At 40.6% G+C, this 10,399-nt stretch overlaps 1 pseudogene; it reads left to right on the top strand.

Moving 5' to 3' along the window:
• Nucleotides 1-299: 299 nt before the first annotated feature.
• LOC113292021 lies at nt 300-399 on the top strand (annotated as a pseudogene).
• Nucleotides 400-10,399: the final 10,000 nt, after the last annotated feature.

Below are 10,399 nucleotides of genomic sequence, written 5' to 3'. Positions count from 1 at the left end.
CTCTACCACTAGTCTGGCCCACTTCTAAGGCTTCTAACCTTTTTGCTATAGCAGCAATTTTGGCATCTGATTCATAGCCTCCTTCTACCCTATTAACGTTTCTTCTACTTAAAAGAATTGTTTTCTGGGGTGCCCTACTATTTTCCCATTGCTGGGTTTTTTCGGCGATTTCATTAAAAAATTACATCGCCGCATCAACAGTTTGGTTTTCAAATCTACCAGTGCATAGAGACTCAACCATGGTCATTGTGGAATAATCTAAACCCTCATAAAGGATCTGAACTAGCCTAACCTTTTCTAAACCATGATGAGGACACTGGGTTAATAAATCATTGAACCTTTCCAAATACCTATATAAAGATTCTCCCTCTTGTTGTGAAAATGTGCATATTTGCGTCCTAATAGACGATGTTTTGTGCCTAGGGAAAAACTTATTGAAAAAGGCAGATGTAAGTTGTTCATCTGTCTCAATTGACTCGGAGTCCAAACTTTACAGCCACGACTTGGCCTTATCTTTCAAGGAAAATGGGAATAACCTAAGTTTCAAAGCATCATCATCTAAGCCTCTAATTCTTAGAGTACTACAAATTTCCTCAAAATCCCTAACATGGTAATAAGGGTTTTCATTTTCTTTCCCTAAAAAGATTGGGAGCATCAGTAAGGTCCCAGGTTTCAGTTCATAGGGTGCCTCCGTTTCAGCTAACTTAATACACGAAGGACGGGTAGTCCTAGTTGGATTCAACAAAGCTTTAAAGTTGCCATTTCTGGTGCAATCGGAAAAACAGGGATTCTCTCCTCAGTCAAAGAACGTCCAAAAACAAACTCTTCAAAAGCCGGACTTTCTAGATTAAGGTAATCGAGACGCTTCGAGCTACTAGGTTTCTCTTTAACAAATCTACCTAGTGCGTCTCTTTTACGTTCAGGCATACAATAGAATTTTCTAAATTTGAAGGGTAAGCAAACACAGTCAAGGCCGACTCAACCAAATCAAACCTATTGATTTCTAGCAAACAAAAAGCATGATGGCTCCACTTATATTGTTTCTAGACCAGCTTCTAATCCTTCGAAATGGAATTCGTTACAATTTTAGAAAACCCCTCTGGAATCAATCCGAGTTAACGTAAGTTGAATAAAGGCGAGGGAAGCTCGGTGGAGATTTGATACCCAAGGCGAGAGAAGCTCGGCGCAGTCACGCATTCAACTTACAGAAACCGTCAAGAACTTCGAAGTATGCTTAAAAGAGTAACCAATATTTTTCGAATAACTTTCCTGTTAAGCTCGTTTCCCTATCGGTCTCGTTCTAGTCAAAATTTTAGGCTTAGGTTCGCGTAGGTTACGTGGTCCTAAAGCGGGCAAGAAGAGAACGGTGATGAAATCCGAACCCTTATCTTGTATGGCCAGGCCATGCCCTTTACTAGAAAAATAAATGTCTGTATTCAGTCCTCAACATATATGCATACGAAGGAGTCCAGTAACTCGCTGACAGGGGATTCGCGAGTGTTTGGAATCTTACCTCCCGTTCCATACGGGGGATGAATCGGTTGTAGTCGACTCGGGCCACTGAATCCGATGTCTAGTGTACGAACCCAAGGTGCAGAGACAATATCGTAATTGTCCTCCTTCTTTGCATAAAGTTTATATTTAAAGTACCCTTCTGTAGGGTAATAAAAAAAATAATGTCCCAAAGTCCAAAAGTCCAAAAACAATAAAATTACAAAAATAATAAACCCTAATACAGTTTTTTTTTAAATAGAATAAACAAACCCTAAACTAAAATTGTCTAAAATAAAATTGTCTTCTTTTCTGTTCTTTTTGCTTTAATCTTTAGCTCCAAGTCTTTATGAAATCACCAAACTCCTTGGCTCAATTTTCTTTATGATCCAGAACCTGTAGACACAAGATAAATACCCAAAAACATAAAAAGGGACAAAAAAATAAAAATAAATAAAAATAAATAAATCTAAAACCCTAAAAACAAGTCCGCGTCGGCGGCGCCAAAAATTGATGTGATTTGTAGATAGTGGTAAAAGTGGTTCGATTCTCAGACTTGTGAAGGATATTAATTAGACTTAAATTCTAATATTAAAATAAAAAAACTCACTAAAAGTTTTAGCAAACTCAATCAAAGATGATATCAATATTAAAAGAAACACTGAGGCCAAGATTCCACTATTTTCCAAGTTCAAAGTGATCAAACCAATACTTATATTTATGCAATTTTCTCGTTTAATTTGATTCTAAAATATTGCAACAAGTAGATTTTCAAAAGTAATAATTGTAAATACCAAGTATGAAGCATCAAAAGTCTTAAAACTAAGCATACTCCATCAAAATAAATCACAATCACTCAAATAAAAATCATATTCAATAATAGTTCAAGGCAAATAATCATATAATTATTGCAAATAAAAAGATAAAATAGAATATACCACTTTTTGTTGGAAAAATAGCTTCCTCTATCGCCTCAGCAATGGGGTTTAGCTCCTCATATCAATCATGATCTCAAAATATGTGTTTGTTGCTCAAAAGATGATTAAAAGAGTGAAAAGTAATAACACAGACTGTTTGCAACAGTGTATTGGTGTTGCAAAACAGCTGTTACAATGGAACTGTTACAGAAAGCTGTTGTAAATACTGTTGCTTTGTCGCTGATTTTAAGACCCTAGAATACGACTGTCCTGCACAGCTTAATGTTCTTCAGTTGTTAAACAACGACACTGTTCTGCGAATGTTTCCTTGCGTCAATGTTCTTCGCGTTCTTCCTCTTCAGCAGCAGCAGAAACAGAGTTTGGTAAAGCTATGATTTCTTCTTCTCTGGCTCTCCTTAGGTCCCCAAACTCTCGACACCTCTTCTATACTACCCAAGACATCTATTTATATCAAAAATACCGATTAAATCTCTCCCAAATCTTCCAAAATCTCTTTCCTTCTCTTCACGGCCAAGTTGCGGCAATTTCTTGTTTTAGAATTTCTACGCGTTTCTGAGCTTTCCCTTTTATTCTAAATTCTTCCTTGGATAGATACAAATCTTTGGGAAAGTTTACAGCACTTTAATCTCTTTAAAATTCCCTAAAACAGGTCACACACGTGACTTTCCATATTTTCTGTTGTGAGAAAAATCCGTCGATTGAGCCCAGTCTAATCGATTTAAAAACCCATATCAGATTCCTAGACCCATATGGAGTCTATCCTATGAAAATCAGAGGTTTAATCGGCCTCAAACTCCTCCAAATCACGATTGCCAAAACTGTTCTTCACTGCACTTATTTTCCCGCCAAAACCTGGTTTTTGAAATGTTGAAGATGGTTGCCCCTTATCCAGGGTAGGGGTGTGATTAGCAACTGCCTGGAAATGGGATGCCCCTTAGTAATTAGGTTACCCCTTATCCAAAGTGAGAGTCCGAATAGCAAATGTCCTCCGGGTGCTTTCCGACAACTTTTCGAGCCAATTTTTTCCAAAAATGTTTATTAGCCAAAAATACCTACAAATAAATAAAACACCATAATAAGTACAAAAATGAGCCCTAACAATATATAGAATCGAGACAAATCGGACACAAAAATGTGTCTATCACTGGCTAGATCATGGAATGGCAGGGACGACTGCTATATATGACGTAGATTGTTGGCATTGGGAGTGGCCTGTTGGCGTCGGTCGTGGTGCTAGCTGGGATGCAAGTTGTTGGCGCTAGCTTGGCCGCGGCCTGTTGGCGTCGTGGAGCTTTGCCAGCGCGGGTCTGGCTGCCTCTTTCCGTGTATAACCCAAAACAAGAAACCTTCCTCCATTCGAACTCCAAAAAGTTCTATGCCCATGAAAGGTGTCACCTATCCTCTTTACCTCGTATCATTTGATTTGTTTCCATGTCCTGGTGCTAACGGCGGAGTGGTAGCAATAAAGCAGGCGAACATATTCCAAGTACGTATCTCCGTGTTTCTTCTTTCTAGTTGCTCTTCTATTGTTGGTGCAAACCCTAGCCATAGGCATGTCCGCGATAGTTTTATGGGCGACGTCGCGATAAGTCCCCAGACATTCTTCGTCGTGTGATAACTGATAACTGAGCCATTGATTCCCGAGCGGATTGTTTGCTTCAACCATCTTGATATCGGCATTTGAAAAATGAAATTGAAATTTGGAAATTGATATTGTAACCGAGAGATTAATCTCCCACTGTGGTCGCCAATTATTTGAGGGTAAAAACAGTTTCTGCTGATTTTGGTAATTTCGAGTGTGTGAGTGAGAAACGAGTCTATACCTTAAACAATGTACTGCAAGGGAGTACTTTGATTCGAGAGATCAATCCGTACAGATCCGGCCTAAACCAATAAATGGCCGTTCCAGACTTGCTTCGGTCACAAAGTGAAGGAGAAGGGTTGTTCTAGGGAGGAAAGCGAAGAGAGTGTTGAGACCAGAATAGTTGATTCGGTAAGAGTAGTTGTTTGACGACTTTTATCAGAAAGTGGAAAGCTAACAGATGGGAAAGCTAACAAGTGATTTCTGAGTGTTGTATGCTCCTGACCAAAAACTTGTATTTGGTGGAAATAGGTGAGACCTATTTATACAAGTCGCAACGAAACGTACCCTAGTCTCGTAAGAAGTGGAAACGGTTGAGTAAATGGAAGAAAATGGTAACGGGTAACGTCTGGAATTGATGTTTCCATAATGAAGGAAACGTTTCACCACTTCTTGTATTTACTAACGGGCGTAGTGTACGCCGCACGATGTAAACCGCCAGACCAATACCCTGATGAGCATCCTCCAGTTTGTGACATGTTTTGATGTCTCGAGTGTTTTCGTGGAAAACGTGTAGCATGTTGCTAGTGTAGCGTGGCCAAAGGATTTTGCGTTTGTAGCCAAGTTGGTGCCGTGACCAAAGAATAGGCATCGTAGCTAGGTTGGTGCCATGACCAATAGTTAGCATCGCAGCCAAGACATTGTCGCGAGTCGTCTGGTGGTAGGTTTGTACGGATGAGATCTGCATCTCAGGAGGAAGGGTAGTCGTAGATTGTTGCAACCCTTTGTTTGGCAACCAGCGACATGGTTGTAGCGCTTGCATGCTCTTGGCACGGCCAAATTAGGGTTTTGGCGTCGTGGCCAAGAGATTGCCACAAATCTTTTGGTGGAAAGTTTATATGGCTGATATTCGTATCTCAGTAGGAAGGGTGGTCGTTGATTGTTGCAACCCTTCGTTTGCAGCTAGTGGCATGGTTTAGGCGCGACCGAACTCGGATTTTGGCGTAGTTTTGGCGCGGCCAAAACTGGTGCGACCAAAATTAGGGCTTGGCATTGGGCCAAAAGTTGCCATGCGTTCGGTGGCAAGATTGTACGGCTGAGATTTGCATCTCAGGAGGAAGGGTGGCCGTTGATTGTTGCAACCCTTCTTTTGGCAGCCAGCGGCATGTGGTAGGGCCGACATGGCTTTGGCATATTTTAGGCGCGGCCAAAATTAGGGTTTTTGCAAAACCGTGATGTTTGTCCTTGGGCCGGAAGTTTCCATGCGTTAGGTGGCGAACTTGGACGGCTGAGATCTGCATCTCAGACGGAAGGGTAGCCGTTGATTGTTGTAACCCTTCGTTTAGCAGCCAGCGACATGTGGTAGGGCCGGCATGGCTTTGGCATATTTTAGGCACGGCCAAAATTAGGGTTTTAGCAAAATCGTGATGTTTGGCCTTCGACCGGAAGTTTCCATGTGTTAGGTGGCGAACTTGGACGTCTGAGATCTGCATCTCAGATGGAAAGGTATCCTTTGATTTTTGCAATCCTTCGTTTGGCAGTCAGCGGCATGTGGTAGGGCCGGCATGGCTTTGGCATATTTTAAGCGCGACCAAAATTAGGGTTTTGGCAAAACCGTGATGTTTGGACTTGGGCCGAAAGTTTCCATGAGTTAGGTGGTGAACTTGGATGGATGAGATATGCATCTCAGATGAAAGGGTAGCCGTTGATTGTTGCAACCCTTCGTTTGGAAGCCAGCGGCATGTGGTAGGGCCGGCATGGCTTTGGTATATTTTAGGCGCGGCCAAAATTAGGGTTTTGGCAAAACCGTGATGTTTGTCCTTCGGCCGGAAGTTTCCATGTGTTAGGTGGCGAACTTGGACGGCTGAGATCTGCATCTCAGATGGAAGGGTAGCTGTTTATTGTTGCAACCCTTCGTTTGGAAGCCAGCGGAATATGGTAGGGCCGGCATGGCTTTGGCGCGGAGATGTGGCTGGCATAGTATGCCATTGGTACTGTGGTGCGGCTGGCATGGTTGGAATGCCTTGGCGCGAAGATGTGGCTGGCATGGTATGCCATTGGTACTTTGGTGCGGCTGGCATGGTCGGCATGCCTTTGGCGCGAAGATGTGGCTGGCATGGTATGACATTGGCACTGTGGTGCGGATGGCATGGTCTGCATGCCTTAGACGCGGAGATGTGGCTGGCATGGCAAGCCATTGGCACGATGGTGCGGCTGGCATGGTTGGCATGCCTTTGGCGCGGAGATGTGGCTGGCATGGCATGCCATTGGCACTATGGTGCGACTGGCATGGTTTGCATGCCTTTGGCGCGGAGATGTGGCTGGCATGGCATGACATTGGCACGGTGGTGCGGCTGGCATGGTTGGTATGCCTTTGGCGCGGAGATATGGCTGGCATGGAATGCCATTGGCACGGTGGTGCGGCTGGCACGGTCGGCATGCCTTTGGCGTGGAGATGTGGCTGACATGGCATGCCATTGGCACGGTGGTGCGGCTGGCATGGTTGGCATGCCTTTGGAGTGGATATGTGGATGGCATGGCATGCCATTGGCATGTTTGGCTAGCATGCGTGGCTGGCATGTGTAGAGATGATGCCAGTCAATACCGAGGTCTCTGCCGTGGAGCATGACATATATATAAAAAAGGTACCCCGATAATTTTACGCAGTCATGTTGAATGGTTCAATAAATATGTTACATTATTACTCAAGTGTGGCGTCACTGTTTGACTAAGGTTTTACGATTTTAAACCTAAATCAAGTGTGACGTCTGTTATTTCAATTAGTTGACGATGATTTTCTCGGGGAATTCATGAATAATACATATGATTTTCAAACAAAATTGATTAATACTAAGGATTTAATCTTTTGATTATTTTTTTATATAAGATTATATGACCAAATTATTGTGATTAGTTTTTTATTTTTGTTTAGATCTGAATCATCTGATCATTTGGAATATTTATGAAGATTTGGGTAGTTGTAAGATGAATTCACAAGTTGTTAGGGTATTATTGAGTATAAATCAGGTGATAATTTCATGATATATGGAAAACCAGTTCTCAGTTCACTATGAAACACTGAAATTGAAAAAATCAAGGAGATCGGACGGGTTGGCGGGTTAAACCGAGGGTTAGACGGGTGAACCCTATTTACCCATGGGTTCTGAAACCTCAACTCTATCCCGGCCATATTAACTAACAAGTCGGGTTAGGTTCGGGTTTACACGGTCCAAGTTAGGTCCAACCTGGCGGGTTTTGACCCTAATTGTCAGGTCTAAACTGTTCCGAAGGATATTCGTGCATATGATCCTGCCGAGATTCTTTCCGCAAAGAAAAATTCCGATGGATTAAATGCTATCATCCATGCCATTACCCCAGATCTTCAGCACCATGTGACTACGTGCACTAAGTCTAAAGAAGCATGGGATATCTTAGAAACTGTATTCGAAGGAAATTCCTCTGAGAAAGAAGTTAGCCTTCAAAACCTAAATTCTGATTGGGAAAACCTTCGTATGGCTGATGAAGATTCATTTGATGAGTTTAATCACAAAGTGTCTGAAATTGTTAATGCATCTTTTTCATTGGGTAAGACTATTACTGAAAAGGACATTGTGATGAAAATTCTCAGATCGTTTCCAGCCATATACGATTCTAAGAAGCATGTCATTGTTAAAGTAAATAACCTCAATACTTTATCCAAAAATACTCTGGTTGTGAAGTTAAAGATCTTTGATCATGAGCATACATCCAAATCTGGGAAGGATATTGCTTTCAAAGCACAAAAGAACACTAAATTGCTTGAAAAAAGTAAAAGTGTTGGCAACTCTGTTGTTGATCCTATTGAGACTAATTCATCATATGAAGATCTTGACAACTCAGTTTCACTGATCACACGACATTTTAGAGATCTTCTTTTGAAGAGAAGTAAATGGTTCATCAGAGATAAACCCAGGTCATCAGTCAAACCTCATGACCGTGCTCCTCTTAAAAACAGGGACACTGTTGATACTGATGATGAGGATATTCCACAGTGCTTTAAGTGTAAAGGTTTTGGTCATTTTGCTAATGAGTGTCCAGATCGTTGAAAATACACTGAGAACAAAGCTCTTGCTGCAACTCTTGATGGATGTCTGATCACTATGATTCAGATGAAGATGAAAAGTCAAGTGTAGCCCTCTTTGGTGAAAATATTGATTTTGATAATTGTAGCAATATGTACATTAATCTTGATATTCTTCCTGGAGAAACTTCGACAACCACTATGGAGGATAAAATGGATTTTTCCCCGTCTACTGAAAATTCTATTTCACATGTTTCAAATACCTCAATTTTTTAGCAGCATGCTCAGCTATGGTATCTGAACCGTCTTCCACATTGACATGTTCTTATTATACTTTTAAGGGTCATGAACTCTCTAAGTGTTACAAGTACAAACATAAAATAAGATATGTCAATAAACTTCAACGGAGAGCAAATCGATTAGCAAACAATCTCAAACTTGTTCAGAAGCCTGACTCATCTGAGGTAAGTAAACTCAATTCCTCTCCGAAAAAGTTAATTTCTAAAGAATTGATTAGACCTCTCCAAAAAAGAACAAGGTATAAACATTCTGTGAAAAAGGGTATTAGGAATTCCATACAAGAATTAAATGGTGGACAGATTATTGTTCACCCCAACACAGCTTGATCGTGTTGAAGGTGCATCTTGTCTCATGTGACTGGTCAAAGAGACAAGAGTTGAGCACAAATCAGGATTTAAGAAAAGAAAATTCTTTTGTTTTATTTTCTTTTGCTTTCTGGAATTCTTTTGATCTTTACATATCATAAATTGGTATCGAAAAGGGTTTTCCTTTTTTCATTAAAAGAGGGTTGAAGTCGACAATTCTACCTTCTTTAGGGCTATAAATTGGTCGTACGTGAATCATATTCTATGTAGGTTCTGTAACCCTATATTATGTTAGAGAATTGCTCGGTCGAGCTCGCATGCGTTGCTATCTCAATCATTTTTGTCAATGTTAGTGATCAAAACTATAAGTCTTGATTTCTAGTCTAATATAGCTAAGTCTCGGACTAGTATAGAAAGTGTAGTTGAGCTCAAGGACTTCATGGCGATTCATCATACAAGTAGAAGAACTACTCAAGTAACCGGTGGAACTTCTCGACAAAAGGTATGTGAATACTTGAACTTATCTATCACTCAAAAGTCTATCTACTCTATCTCCTACTCTTTGAGACAAGAAGTCGTATGCTATATATATAGACTTTGGTTATACACATTTGGTATTTCTATCCGAGTATACCTCTCCTATCTATATCTCGAAATATGAGTTGGTAAGCTTTTCGCTTTAACCAAGTTTATCTTTACCATGTGATGAAAGTCATGATATGTTTCAATCATCTTAAAAATTGCTTTGACGATAAATGGTGTAACAACTGTACAACGTCCTCTAAGAATGTTTCAACGATTGAAATGAGAGTTTAGATTACATAACCAATGGTGGACAAAAGCATTGTTGTGGAAAAACATTTATGTATAAGTCCTATTCCTTGAACCAAAGTTTGCGAACTTTGTTGATCAAGAGCACCGGAAGAATGGCGTGAGCCAAGTCCTCGAACTTCTGAAGTTCTCAAACCCGAGAATTTCTGCTGGAGTTTGAAAACTACTTGAGTGAAACTAAGTCCGTGAACTCATTCCACGAACCCAGTCCGTGAACCGGCAAAGTTCTCATACCCGAGAATTTCTGCTGGAGTTTATAAACTTTGCCCGGTAACTTAAGTCCGCGAACCTAGTCTGCGAACTTGAGAAGGTTATATATCTGAAGATAATTTCTGAACTTAAACTTAAAAAGACTAAGGAATGAAGTTTGCAAACCGTGGATACAAAATTTCATGAACCGATTCAAGTGAATCAAATCATCTTTGCTTCAATTGTGTCTTGTGTAGTACATGAGATTTCCTTTCAATTGAACAACTCTCTAACTAGTTCATTTGAAATCATTTGAACTAGTTATGGTGAAGAAGAGCGGTTGATATGAAACACTCATATAGATGACTTTTTGGTTAACTATTGTTGAACCAACAAGTGCATACGTTTGGGTACGGTTAACAAACCTAGAAGCATGCATTGTCAAGTGTGAATAACAAGCTAAGTTTGCGATCTAACGGTTGAG

This window comes from Papaver somniferum, chromosome 6, assembly GCF_003573695.1.
Source record: "Papaver somniferum cultivar HN1 chromosome 6, ASM357369v1, whole genome shotgun sequence".
Classification (NCBI taxonomy): domain Eukaryota; kingdom Viridiplantae; phylum Streptophyta; class Magnoliopsida; order Ranunculales; family Papaveraceae; genus Papaver; species Papaver somniferum.
This window is presented reverse-complemented; position numbering and strand designations above follow the sequence as displayed.